Genomic DNA, 14014 nt, shown 5'->3' with positions numbered 1-14014 from the left:
GGAGGGGGAGGGGGAGGGGGAGGAGAAAATTCTCTAGCCCCAAGTAAGCAGATGTCTGCAACTTCTGTCAACATCTTGTTTGTAACCTTGTAAGAGACACCCTACCTGGGTAAGCCACTCCTGAATTTAAGACCCACAGAAAATATGAGATAGTAGATTTTTGTTGTTTTAAGCCACTAAGTTTTAGGGCAATGTGTTATACAGCAATAGATAATAAATACAACATTCTACCTCAAAATCACCTCCTAACTGTGTCTACCAATCCTAAAATATATCATGATCCTTATCCAGTCCTTACTACTTTGACTCACCAAAAAATCCAGATTTTGAAAATCTCACTGAATAGCTAAACTTTTTCCTCTCCCCTCTGAGACACTATTAAGACTTCTGAGATAGTGTTCTCTCTTGTCCAATAAACTTAGCTTTGTTCTTTCGGTTTCTGGTGACATTTTGAGGCGGTAGCATTTGAGAAATGGTAAATAAAATCTGAGGAAATAGAGTGAACATTGCAAAGATTATTTTTATATCATACACAAAGAACATACTTTAGATATTTGTTTTAGAAGAGCCTACACTATGCAACCAATTCAGTACAACTAACGTGAGCACCATCTATGATCATTATACTGAAGATTTCTGTTTATAATAGAAGATACAACTTCTGACTTTCAGTGGTTCATTAAAAAGTTCCATGAAATAAAAAATCAGTAGCTAATATTTATCTGGTGGTTTTATACTATTTTTCAAGGCTTTCATAGGCATCATTTAAATTTACAATACCTTTACAGTCCTTAGAGGAATGTAAATCAACTACTGCTAGGCCTATTTACGTATGAGTAAACAAACAAATTAGGTAACTTGACCAAGTTTAGTTATATCTCTCATACTGTTCAGTTATGTATTATTCTGTTGCTAGGATTTGTTGAAACCTAATTTATGGCCCAAATTCTTCCTTTAAGAGCAACATTAATAACCTCCTAATTTGCTAAAAGTCTTTCTGCAATTCTTTCCCTTCAAAGCATCCTAATCACAGCTGCCAAATAAATACTACAACTTCTTTATTCTGAAGAAGAGGTGAAGAGATAGAAACTAGAGTGAAAAACCTCCTGGCTTTCACATGCTTTATAATCCAGGCTATCAGAGTCCATTACTTTCCTAAAGCCCAAACTCAAGACTCATTTCAGTAGATTATTTTCATTGATCGTCAGTGGTTTTCTCTTGTTGGTTTTTTCTCCAAACGAACTGAAAAGTCCTGAAAAACAGAGATGATAACTCTTATTTATTTCCAGGCCCCTTTTGGCTTTTTGTTCCAAAGGGCCACAGCGACCTCGGCAACTGGTGGTCATCCTCTCCAGAGGCAAGTAAGGAGAAGGAATTGGGAGAATTATATTTTTCCTTTATTATTTTCTTTGTTATCCTGCTTCCGTTGACGATACCCTCCGTGCCAAACTTGTGTCTTCATAAACAGAAGGACAATAGAAGGTCTTTTTTCCAAAATGAAGTAACTTGGTGTTTCAAACTTGAATTGAGCACTTTGGCCTAGTAATTAACCGAACTTGCTTGCATCCTAAATGAGAGATTTTCAGAAAGTGTTTTCATTAAAGATATAAATTGAGGGAGGGATGGAGAAAGATATTTTTATATGTCGGGTATTTATAGGTGTTTTTCATTTTCAAAAGCCTCCAAGAGTCACGTATCAGCAGTTTCAGCTTCCTTCTAGTTCACAGGTTTTCCTAGAAAATTTAGATATCGTCTTTTATTTAACTGGATTTAAGAAAATCCTAGGGAAAAGAACATACATCTTCACTCTTTTACTAACGATTTAGGGACAATATAATTATAACTATATGAAGCCAAGTAAAAAGCCGTAAACAGATAGGGCATTGGTGGTTCAGTGGTAGAATTCTCGCCTGCCACGCGGGAGGCCCGGGTTCGATTCCCGGCCAATGCAACTCTCCTTTTCCCCCGTCTGCGGAGTAAAATATTTTCACTGAAAAACAACAAACATTTTAAGATAATTACGCTTCTGGTATCCGAGTGTGGCTGAGAGAAGCAAAAGTTAATCCTCCTTGTACAATTTCACCTTTATAAATTGTACCCGTTGGCGTGCATTTGGTTTTCCAATAACCTGGAAAGTCATCTTGTCCGAGCTCAAGGAAACTGCTACCTCAATTGATAGAAGTCTTTCGAAGGTGAATTCTAAGTCAGTAGTATTTGGAGATGGAGTGTAGCCACGTGTGGACATAAATATAGTATTCCTACTCTTACAGCCATAGGAAGATATTCACAATCTCTGAGAGCCAAGAAAGTACCAAAATTTATCCCCTTGAAATATGAGTTGAAAAACGCGTGGTTGCACGTTAGCAGAGTGGCGCAGCGGAAGCGTGCTGGGCCCATAACCCAGAGGTCGATGGATCGAAACCATCCTCTGCTAGCATCGGCAATTTTCTTGATTGAAACTTGATTTTAGAAAGAAAGGGATTGAATAAAGATTACAAGAGACCATCAGCTCGAGCTTGTGGGACAGTTCGGGATGTGTAAGAATCCCCAAAGTGGTTTGTTAAAAATACATATTTCCCGTTTTTGACAGAGATAAATCTTATTCATTATGTCTGGTAACTTGATCTCTCAGATTTGGAGACCACTACACCTCTTAGGGATTGGAATGTGACCTTGGTAAAGTCTTTGGTATCTTGTAAGTCAGACAAGTGTTACAATTTGTAATTACGTCTGTAACCAACATCTCAATCTGCTGAGCTTTTTACCATTATGACAGGCATTCCAGAACTGTTGTCGAAATTAAAGAACATTTGTAAGAGGAAAGATATTATTCCTCATGGGAATATATGTAGACAATTTAGTCAGTTATGTAGTCGTGGCCGAGTGGTTAAGGCGATGGACTTGAAATCCATTGGGGTCTCCCCGCGCAGGTTCGAATCCTGCCGGCTACGGAGTTTTGTTTTACCTCCAGGTCGAAATACTTGCTGTACCAGCTACAGAAACGGTGAAACAACACGGAATATACTGTTTTACTGATTATTATTATCTTTCTCCATAAAACTGGAAGCAGGTAGTTCTAGTCCTTTAGTATAACTGTATGTAGAGAAAATCTTTGAAAATTACTTTGGTAAACGCTAGGGATTTCTGAGACCATCATAAATATGCTGAAAAAATGCTCAGGCTTTAGTTCATTTTGAATTGCTATCTCCCTATCTGAAATTCAGCTCAGGTCTGACTTCCGAACCTCGCCTGCCTCTATTTTTTCGATGTTCTTCCAAGAATTTGGGTATATCCAGTGCATCACTATTCCACTCGTGAGTATTTTTATGTTTGGGAATCAGTATCTCAAACAGAAATTTCCAATATTTCCTCCTTCTGGAGCCCTCTTATCATTCCACTTAGGAGGCCAGACTGTAGGGAGGAAGTACCAGTTACAGAATTTTCAAAACTGTTTTCTGATTTGGGCTTAATTTCAAAACAACAACAACAACAACAACAACAAAACTGTTTTGCTCGCTAAAACTCTAATACATAAACATACAGTATATGCAACATAAATAAGAGTAAATATAACAAAAATTCATCTTGTATTAAACTTGCAGTCGATCCATTAGGAAATGCGGATAAGCAAAAAGAAGGATGTAAAAATACTCAAAAAGGAAAAAGTTTTTTCTTATTCCCGAAATTACCAGTAATTTCCTATCTTATCTTGGACTTGTTTTTTCTTCTTGCGTTTTCTATATTCACACATGTCCTAAGGGATTTTTAAGTGTTGACACCATATGTAGACAAACGTTCATGGCCCAGGTTAGAAATTCAGTAAAGGCACAGTTTTGATTTTGCAAGGAACGCCGGTACTCAAACCCTCCGGGGGCCCTGAGAAAAAATTCCAAGCAGAGTGAGCTCTGCTAGGCTTTTCGCATTGCGGAGCACTGAAGGTGAGGCTTTCGCTCATCTAAGACAAATCTTTCCAATGAAGCGCATACGACGCACAGCAGACACGTTCCTAAAAGCGTGGGGCAAGAAAATAGCAGGGGCCCCATGGTGTAATGGTTAGCACTCTGGACTTTGAATCCAGCGATCCGAGTTCAAATCTCGGTGGGACCTGTTAGTCTTTTAGTGTCTTCCCTCCTCGTCTCGTAAATCACCGTGGTACCTCGAGGAGGCTAGACACCTAAGCACTTGCGCAAGATACCCCATCCCCGTCAGCAAGGAGACACTGTACTGCAAAACAGCTTTCCTTACCCTTGCCTCTGGGATTCCACACCTGTCCTCTCTTGCTCCTCCTCCTTCTCTAGGCCACAGAATCTCCTCCGATCCTCGTCATTTAGATTACCCCCTGGGTGACTATTCACGTTTTCCACCCCTGATCTCAGTCCTGGGTTCAAGTTCCATCAGTTTCTAACACGAACTGGGTCCTGAGAAGTTCGTAGTGCCTGTGAACCCTGAACCCTGGTCGTCGCGTTTCACTTGGAGCTTCTGCTGATTGGCATACAGCAGATTCCCTATGAATATTTTTAAAATGAAAACGATAGTCCATAAAACCCTGAATGGAATGACAGACTCTTCAATAAATATTCATAAATCCCCCAGCAAGTGGTGGTCCCATGGTGTAATGGTCAGCACTCTGGACTTTGAATCCAGCGATCCGAGTTCAAATCTCGGTGGGACCTACTTTTGTTTTGGTCGCCAGCCTATTTCCTCCGTGTTTCCCTCAAGTCGATAATGTACACTGGTTTCTGGGCATAACCTTCCCACTCAGGCTTCCTTCTTCCGAGGAGCCCCTTGGAACACCATTCACTCTCTCGACAACTACTCTTGCCTGGGTTCCTGAAGACAGTCAGATCCTAAGTAATTTGCATGCTCAGGGTCTTAACACTTCATGTCTCAGAGGCCCCTCTCGCAAATCTTCTCTTCTCTGAAGCCTCCTCAAAACGTATCAGCCTAATGTAGGAATATATATCTATATAAATTATATATATAATATGTATGTTATATATAATAATATATAACATATATAATATATAACAATATATATAATTTATATGTAATATATATAATTTGTATATATATATATATATAAATTGCAGTAGCAAGTACAAAGTTCCTCATGTAAGGACCCCACGGTTAGCACTCTGGGCTCTGAATCTAGCAGTTTGAGTCCAAATCTCTTTGGGACCTCAGCAACATCTTAGCAATTTTCCCCCTATGGTTCTCCTAAATCGTTAGCCAGATGTACATATCTAGCTGTAGGCGCTGCTAGTTACTTCCAAGTCAACAACCAAAGCAACATAGAACCACTGCCCGAGAGAAGATTGTCTCTGATTACCTTCCTCCGGAATTCTAGCCCTACTTCCCCTTACACCTGATGGCCCTTTTTGCCTTTTGCCCAGAGTTCCTCAGATTCTGCTAAATTAGAATCCTGGTTCCAATGATTAGGTGTTCATGTTTTACAGTCCCTCTAACTCAGGTCCTTCCTTTCCTGGAGCCTACTTAAAGTGCTCCATCGGCTTCCAAACACTAACACTGTCCTGAGAAAGTTCCTACTACACAGCAGTACCCTTGTTGAGTACATCCTAGACTTGTACCCATGAGAGGCTCTGTTCAAACTCCACAAGCTTATGTGTTGCCTACTTTATTTTGAAGATAAACTGACCTGTTAGGAGTACACATCAGTCTTTTGGTAGAGACCTAACTTCAAAGGCCTCATGATGTAATGGTTAGCGCCTGGACTTCAAATCTCAGTGGACTTGTCTCAGTTTTGGTGACCTTGCCCTCACATTTTCCCTAACCAGGAGTACACTCTGATGTATAGACACTCCCTTAAACTTGCATTTCTTCTCTCCCATCAACGTCCAACTCCTTGCTCTTTCCTCTGGCTACTGAAAATTTCCCTCTCCCCATCACCGTCACCTCCCCCCTAAAATCTCTCCTCTTGATGCCTTTTGCTTTGCCTGGTGCCGGCCTAAAGTCAATCAGATCCCTATAAGTCAATTATGTGCTTGGGTGATTAAGAGTTCATATGTCACAGGCCCCACCTGTGACTTTTTTCTCCTCTGGAACTCAGGCAAATGCTCTGTAGGCTGCAGAACTCTGAACACAGACCTGAAAATATCCAAACCATAGAGTGAGACCCTAGCTATCATAGTCATCTGAGAGCCTCCACTGTGCCCTTAGAGGAGGCTCTCTCTTAATATTCCTTAGATTGAATCTATGCTGAAACATTTTAAAGATCAACAGACAAGATGCATTAGTATACAAGTCTTAACCTTGAAGGTTTGTTATACCAAGGTCCCATGGTGTGATGGCTAATCCTCTGGTCTCTGAATACAGCAGTCCCAGCTGTCAGTGGGACTCTAAATTCTTTCTGTTGACTCTCTCCACAGTTTGAACATATATCATTCAGTGCTCTGTGACAGCAAAACAAGAGCCCCCATGAATGCCTCTGGTTTCTAAAAATTGTTCCAGAAAAAGCCCTGCAAGCTTCCTTCCACCTATTAAGCCCCAGTCATATCAATGTCTTAGAACCTCTGTCTTAGCTTCCTATTGCTGCTGTAGCAAATTACCACAAATTTAGTGACTTAAAACAACACAGATTTACTCTCTTACAGTTCTGAAGTTCAAAAGATTACAATCAAGTTGTCAGCATGGCTGTGTTCCCTCTGGAGACTTCAGGGAAGAATGTTTCCTCGCTTTTTTTCACCTAGTGGCCTCTTCCTTGTATCGCCTCTTGCTTCTGCAGTCACGTTTCCTACTAATGAATATGATCCTCCTTTAGGTTCACTTAGATAATCCCGGATAATCTTCCATCTCGAAATCCTCAATTTAACCATATCTGCAAAATCACTTTTACCATATAAGGCAACATATTTTTAGATTCCACATATAAGTGACATCATATAGTATTTGCCTTTCTCTGTATGACTTACCTCTTTTAGCATAATGCCCTCAAGGTCCATGTTGTTGTGAATGGCAGGGGTTTCCTTCATTCTCATGGCTGAATAATATTCCTTTGTATATATATACAACCACATTTTCTTTATCTATTCATCGGTTGACAGACACAATTTCTTTCCATATCTTGGCTATTGTGAAAAATGCTGCAATAAACGTGGGAGTGCAGATATCTTTTTAGTATCCTGTTTTCATTTCTTTTGGATAAATACCTAGAACTGGGATTGCTGGATCATACAGTAGATCTATTTTTAATTTTTTGAGGATTCTTCATGCTATTTTCCTCAGTGGCTGAACCTCAGTCCCTTCTTTATTTTTTCTTCCTTTATCAAAGCAAGAGGGCCATTTATAGGGAGAAAAGACATTATCTTCATTAATAATAATAAAAAAGCTAAATAATAATATAATTTGGCAAATAGAACGCTGCTGAGTAAAGAAATACAATTTTTAACCAAAACCCCCCACAGAGATGACGAGGTGGCCGAGTGGTTAAGGCGATGGACTGCTAATCCATTGTGCTCTGCACGCGTGGGTTCGAATCCCATCCTCGTCGTTCGGTTTCCCCGCTTTACTGTGGGAGTGTGGTTTTAGTACCTTGTAAAGAAGGTATTTCGCCAGAACGTGTCGGTAGATGCTCTGTTAGAGACGCATTGAGGTGACGAGTAACTTTCAATAACGTTACTTTTAGCCCCTTTTATAGAGAGATTAGAATTTGAGTCACGTCACGTGGATGACAGTCAAGAATCAAACTCTGCTGCCTCCGGTCAGACGCAGGTGTGCTCACGTATTCCCCAGCTTCTCCACCGTTGTCAAAAACTGATTTCTGGCCCTCTGACTTCCGTTACGCTTGTTGACCGCCTCCCCACCCAGCCCATCTTCCTGCCTGCGTTCCTAACACTGGTAGCAAATTATAAGCAACTAGGGAGTTTTCTCAAGATGTCCACCTTTCCTCCACCCCTCGGCACAGTTAAATCAGTATCTCCGAGGGTGACGTCCAGGCGTGGCTGCAGGGGCCACAGGTGATTCTGATGGGTTTCTTGGGCTGAGAACCACGGGCCATTCGCTTCTCTTCACTCCCTGCTCCCACCCGCTCCCCAGCTTTGGTTCCCTGTCTCGGCAGTTTTTGTTGATTTTTTTTTTTTTTTTTTTTGCCTCTTAAATTCAGGTCCAAGACGCTCCCTCTTTACCCCTTATCACTCCCTATCCTCCCAAACTCTTCATCAAACTCCAGTTTTATCTGACCACTGGTCCCTGTCTTCAGGAGCAGAAGCTGTTCACATGCTCTGCTTTTGCTCAAGTAGTTCCGTCTGCCTGGAGAGTCTCTGCTCCCTTGCTGCAAAATCCTCTTGCAAGACCCACATCAAATGTACCTTTTCTGTGAATCCTCAGATGAAAGAAAGCATCACTCTCCTCTTTGTATTTTACATGAATGAATTTAATCGAAGATCTTTTCCAGGTGTTCCAGTCTCTATTAGTTTCTTCCTTCTTTGATCATCTTCTGCCACTTATATCTTAATACCATAATAATACCATAAAATCTCACCAGTTCCCTCTTTTCACCTAATAGTAAACTATAGCAAACGGCTGAGTGCACGGTGTAGAATAACAAAATTTGAAGGGACCGTAAAGATGATCTCTCTGAAAATTCCCACCCCCCCCATCACCTGTCTCTATTTTACAGATGAGAAAACTGAGGTAGAGACCAGACAAGTTAATTGTTTAAAAAAATCATATAACCAACGTTTCCTTATTAAGGTTCATGGGAACCAAGTTCTTTAAGATCAAGTGGTTAAGATCTTTCTAACATGTTCAAATCCAGTGACTGGGATTGTGACTTTTCATACCTGGAAAATCCTTCTGAAGTACACTTGTCATAGATCAGCAGAGATCCAAAGGCTCCTGAGGACTGAGACCTATGAGGCACAAATTTTGAAGTAAAATCTGTTTTTGAATTTTACCTAACAATATATGGCTTATGTAGTACCTGTGATTCAAAGATAGTTCACAAATTTTAACTCATTTTATCTTGAAAATAAAAACTCAGGAAATGCTGATCCAGATTGGAGGCCAAAGTGGGGTCTTGAGGAATTGGGTGATATGCTCTTTATATTTTTGAATTTTCTCCAAAACAGAATCAGAGATATTGGATGCCTGAACAGCCTTATCCCTCTTGTCCCTTCAACCCCATGTTACCTTGTTTGAGAATAAGGTTGTAGGGGTACCACCCTTTTATATCCTTGTCCTTCCAACTTTGCACACTGTAAACATTCAACAGATAGTTATAAAATAAACACAGGCATATTGTATATGTGTGTGTGTGTGTGTGTGTGTGCGCATGATGGTGACATGGTAGGGACTGAAACTTTGTACAGGCAGAATATACCTTAGGGTATTTGTCACTGCTTTTAATACACATTAAAGGATAATTTTAAATGTGCTAATCTCTTGTATTGTTTCCACGATAGGGAGGTAGATCTGGAGCAATTTTGCCTCTGCCCCTCACAGCTTTTAAACCCAAAGGGTATGTTTTTTCCTTAACTACCAAAGAGAGAAGCAAAGAGGAATACGTTAAGTAGAAAAGAGTTAAGCCTCCGTGTGATTTGAACCAACGTTTGAATCTGAAAACACCATATGTTTCACCAGGAAGTCATCAATTGGAAATGAGATTTTCTTCATCCTAAATTATTAATCAATTCAGTTATTTAAGCCCTGAAAAATGTGTTTGTATATTTTGCCCAGCTATGTTCTCTGCCTTCCTGTTTGTATACACACTCCGCAAACAGTCCGGCTATTTCAGTGACCTTAGTATTCTGTTCTGTAATTTAGGTTTGAATATAAGCTGTTCTCATCCTTTTGACGGCAGCAAAACCAAAGGAAAACAAGAAAGTTAAGATGGAAAAGATAGGGGAAGAGTGGAAACCAGTGACAGATTCCAGCACCCGGAACTCAAACGAGAAGAGAACTGTGAAGAGGTTGTGGCCTTGGGCGAAGCCATGGGGAAGGAGAAGCAGCAGGTTTTCCCCCGTGCTACCCACTGGGGGCTCAGTTCGAGAGAGCTCCGTTTACAGATCGGAATTCCCTTTTCAAGGACAAGCCGAGCCTGTGAAAATGAAACTCAGGAGCTCAAATCCAAATATGGGGAGAGCTTGAGAGCCCCAAATTATTGGAAGGCCTTATTTCGGTTTTGACTTCCAGCCACTCTTTACACTGGTTCTCCCAAGGCTTTTGAGAATAACCTCTTTAAAATAGGGCAGGAAGAGAAGGGTTCGAAAAACACATGATTTCCTACCACCTACCCATGAGATGTGGCTATCGATTACTAGAAAAGGGCATAAAAGGTGACACTAACCACGAAGGGATTCGAACCCTCAATCTTCTGATCCGAAGTCAGACGCCTTATCCGTTAGGCCACGTGGTCGCCGAGCATATGGTCTTGCTGTGACACTTAGGAAGTAAGTTTTCTGCCCCGTTCTGAGTCGTGACAGTTACGTAATGACAAAAGGCAATGGCCCCCACGCCGCCGGCGCTCTCTGTCATTGGAAAAATAGAAACTCGAGATTACGGGGGTTATCTCGGGCCAAGGAGCAGGGCCTTGTGAAGGGTAAGAATTGACAATTATTTCGGTCTTGGGTACTCCATGGAGGGAAAAGTCATTGACTGTACGACTCTCGAGCAGAAAAACTGGAGTTTATGGCACCCAAAGGATGCCAAAATATTGCATATTGCCTGCATCGAGGGATATTTTTAAATAAGAGAACTCAGAGTTTCTTCCCTATTAATATTCAGTCACGTTCGCAATTTTCAAACTCTAGGTACTTGGGATGTCTGCCTGGACAGTTGTCAGTAAGAAGGCAGTCTTACTACATAAGGCAGCATCTATCTACACGATTGTCTTTCTTGTCACCCGGCATGGATATCTGCAGGCCCCCAGGCATAACAATTTCCCCTTTCCCATGTTTTCTGGTATTTTCCCTGATTGTCATAACGTGACATCAAAGCACTTTTCACAGTATATTTCTATCTGTTTGAAAAGAGAATGCTTTTTTTCTTTTTTTTGGCGTTTCTCAGGGTTTAGGGGAGTCCAGTGCCATTACTATTATTTGAGGCTTCCATATATTAAGAAATAAGCACTACGGTAGAATTACAAAAATTTTGATTGTGACAATTTTTACATTTAATAAATGAATCAACACAAAAACGTGTTACAATAAAATCATTCTATGGTCAAAATATTTATAGAATTTATAATGTATGGTAGAGGGCTTGGCCCAATGATGTGATATAAAGTTATATTTTGGATGGCTTCTTTTAAGCTTGTCAGTGAATCTCTGCGACCTCGTGCACCTCGTTTGAAGATAATGTCAACATTATTAGTCTACACATTAGGCATTTCCTTAATTTTCTTAAATTCTAGACCCTGGGAGCATTGGCCTTCCTGGCTTATTTGTGGTAGGTCTTGGCTTTTCTTGACTAGTAAATTAGCAGCTTTCTGGAGTACAGAAATAGGCCCTTTCACACAGTCTTTCTTCCCTGTCCACGGAATAACATGTGGCAAATAGTAGGAGCTCAATAAAAATGTGCTGAATTTCTCATATACATATGTTTTTGAATTTTGAGATTATCTTTAAGGTGGAGATTATTTAACAAAAAGATCCTTATCTCCCGAAAATATTTGAACGTGGACTTGTTTTCTCTCTTTCTCTCTTCCTGGAAGCAGGAAGATGGTGGCTAAACCATCATGGGTAGTGTTGGTGGAAGTGGTAAGAAGTGGTTGAATTCTGGATATGTTTTGAAGGATTTGCTGATTGGATTGAGGGTGTGAGAGAAATAGAGAAGTCATACATAGCTCCACGATTTTTTGCTTTAACACGTTTCCATTTACTGAGATGGGGACCACCACAGGAGAGGAAGGAGCATTTTGGGGGTGGTGTGTGTGGGGTTAGGATAAGTTCTGTTTGGACATGTTAAGTTTGAGTTGTGCACTTAACATCCAAGTTTGGAGTGGTCAAATTAGGATTCTATATGAATCCTATATGTGTGAATGTATATGTGAATATACATGTTGAAGTGGAGATATATATATATATATCCAGTCTGTTGAAGACTCCATCTTTGAGAAGATTATCGGCAATGAAATCCAGCCAAAATAATTTTTGACCATGACTGGTGTGTTGCTTTCCATGACTTTTCTCCTCAAGTAATAAAGAGCATCCGTGCCATACCTGAAGATGGAGGACAAGAAAGCCTTCTCTAGTATTTCCTTGTGTATATCTTTTTTTGTGTGTCTGCACTTTTTCCTTTGCTGTAATAAATCTTAACCTTGGGTAAATGTTGATTCATGTGACTCCTTCCAGCGAATCACCAACTACTGGGTGGTCATAGGGCTACCGGGAAACAACTTGTACTGTATATACGTATTTACTTGTTTAAAAGCATTTCTACACTGTAGGCTACTTAATGCCTTTTCTTAGCGCCTAGGACAGTATCTAACACATAAATATATGAATAGGAATCCTTTCTGAGAGAGAGAAAACTATAAAACAGTCCACACATATATTTAAAAAATGAGCATAGAGAATAGTTCTGTTAGAGATTGTAAAGCAAGGTAAAGGGTAGAGACACATTTTACCAGTAGCCGCCGAAGTGGTTTTCTCAGGTCAAAGTACAATCATGGCCTCCCAAACTCTGCACTCTGTCCCAAACTGCTACTTATTTACTCCAAAGATTAAAACTCTAGTAGTTGCAAAGAATCTGCGCCGGGATGGCCCAGGAGATTTCTAGTCTATCAGCTTAACCACATGGCCACAATTACCTAAAAGTAGTGCTTTCCGAATTATGTTATAGAAGGAAATGTAACTCAAGATCTTGGCTTCCACCCCTGCCCTCAGTTTAATTCAGCATTTTCGCAGCTTCATAGGGCAACGAGAACTGTCGTGATAAAATAGCACGGTTACTTTGGCAACCAGAAGAAATCACTTAAACGGTTTCACGCTTATTTTCAGGGAGTCATTTTAGCTCCAGAATTAAAAAAAAAAAAAAGGGTGGGACGCCATTTTATTTTTTTTCCTTACTGTGAAACAAGGTTACACAATTTTAACGACAGAAGGAAAATAGCAGAGGATGGTTTCGATCCATCGACCTCTGGGTTATGGGCCCAGCACGCTTCCGCTGCGCCACTCTGCTCCCTCATTGAAATCGTTTCCTAATAATAATCTTAAGTCTATTCAGAGGCGACTTGGCCTTTAAATATAAAAAATGTAAGAAGGCGCCTATTTATTTCAATTCCTTGGCTACAAGTTGCCAAGTCTCTGGAATAATATCGCTACCAGAATCAGAGGAAACGACGAGTAGTAGAAAAGTAAACATTAACAGAGTTAAGTTACTGGGCGCAGAGGTGAGGGGTGGTTAGATAATTAAATGAGAATTACAGGTTTTAGTAAACAGGGAAGGAAACGAAAACAAGAGGGAAAGGAACACGGACGTCCGCGCGGCGGGCGAGAATTCTACCACAGAATCACTAACCAACCATGTATTCGCCTTTGGGAAGAAAATCCTTTTGGTCAGATTTCCCTTGGCTTCGTGATGGAGAGGGTGAAGTCCTGCAGTTTTTAAAGTCCTCCGGAGCGGGGGGTTCGGTTTGAAGGGATTTTGTTGTAGGGAGGAGTAATGCTGGAAGCACCGTAAACTTGGGGGCAAAGCGGGGCTCCGCATTCCAGCGAAGGTTGCAGCAGTTCCGGTCGTGTGGGCCAAGGCTCCTTAGCAACCGTTCCAAAGCATCCCAAACAGCAAAAGATAATTAGTAAAAAAAAATGTTAACATTTTTAGTCTGACGCAGCTGTTAAATAGGTCCTAGAAGTCCCACTTAGGGCCGGAGGACCTGCTGTAGACTCCTTCGTGAAGGGCACATTCGGCGGGCGGGGACTAGGTCATCATGACGTCATCGAGACTGGGCCGCGAGGAGAGGGGCCGGCGGGCTAAAGGAAAGTGCGGGCGAGCGCGCTTTCAGTCTTCAATTCGGTCCGAAACCCGCTCATATAAGGGAATTGCCTCGGGCTTTTTC

General features: G+C 40.9%; 1 long non-coding RNA gene and 8 other non-coding genes across 11 annotated transcripts; 6 read left to right on the top strand and 3 right to left on the bottom strand.

Moving 5' to 3' along the window:
• Positions 1-868: 868 nt before the first annotated feature.
• Positions 869-13825, bottom strand: LOC113631870 (uncharacterized). 3 transcript variants are annotated; one of them, XR_003437586.1, is made up of 3 exons: positions 13477-13825; positions 10304-10484; positions 869-1252 (listed from the first exon to the last, which is right to left on the bottom strand). It is a non-coding gene; the product is annotated as an uncharacterized LOC113631870 (long non-coding RNA). The 3 variants fall into 3 exon arrangements; XR_003437584.1 differs by having other exon boundaries at positions 13481-13825; XR_003437585.1 differs by lacking the exon at positions 869-1252 and adding an exon at positions 7761-8860 and having other exon boundaries at positions 13481-13825.
• TRNAG-GCC (transfer RNA glycine (anticodon GCC)) lies at positions 1881-1951 on the top strand. Its single transcript has one exon. It is a non-coding gene; the product is annotated as a tRNA-Gly (tRNA).
• TRNAM-CAU (transfer RNA methionine (anticodon CAU)) lies at positions 2363-2434 on the top strand. The gene has a single exon. It is a non-coding gene; the product is annotated as a tRNA-Met (tRNA).
• TRNAS-UGA (transfer RNA serine (anticodon UGA)) lies at positions 2870-2951 on the top strand. The gene has a single exon. It is a non-coding gene; the product is annotated as a tRNA-Ser (tRNA).
• TRNAQ-UUG (transfer RNA glutamine (anticodon UUG)) lies at positions 4036-4107 on the top strand. Its single transcript has one exon. It is a non-coding gene; the product is annotated as a tRNA-Gln (tRNA).
• TRNAQ-UUG (transfer RNA glutamine (anticodon UUG)) lies at positions 4602-4673 on the top strand. Its single transcript has one exon. It is a non-coding gene; the product is annotated as a tRNA-Gln (tRNA).
• On the top strand, positions 7426-7507 carry TRNAS-GCU (transfer RNA serine (anticodon GCU)). Its single transcript has one exon. It is a non-coding gene; the product is annotated as a tRNA-Ser (tRNA).
• Positions 10300-10372, bottom strand: TRNAR-UCG (transfer RNA arginine (anticodon UCG)). The gene has a single exon. It is a non-coding gene; the product is annotated as a tRNA-Arg (tRNA).
• TRNAM-CAU (transfer RNA methionine (anticodon CAU)) lies at positions 13066-13137 on the bottom strand. Its single transcript has one exon. It is a non-coding gene; the product is annotated as a tRNA-Met (tRNA).
• Positions 13826-14014: the final 189 nt, after the last annotated feature.

This window comes from Aethalodelphis obliquidens, unplaced genomic scaffold (genome assembly GCF_003676395.1).
Source record: "Aethalodelphis obliquidens isolate GAN/ISIS:26980383/991018 unplaced genomic scaffold, ASM367639v1 scaffold34, whole genome shotgun sequence".
Classification (NCBI taxonomy): Eukaryota; Metazoa; Chordata; class Mammalia; order Artiodactyla; family Delphinidae; genus Aethalodelphis; species Aethalodelphis obliquidens.
This window is presented reverse-complemented; position numbering and strand designations above follow the sequence as displayed.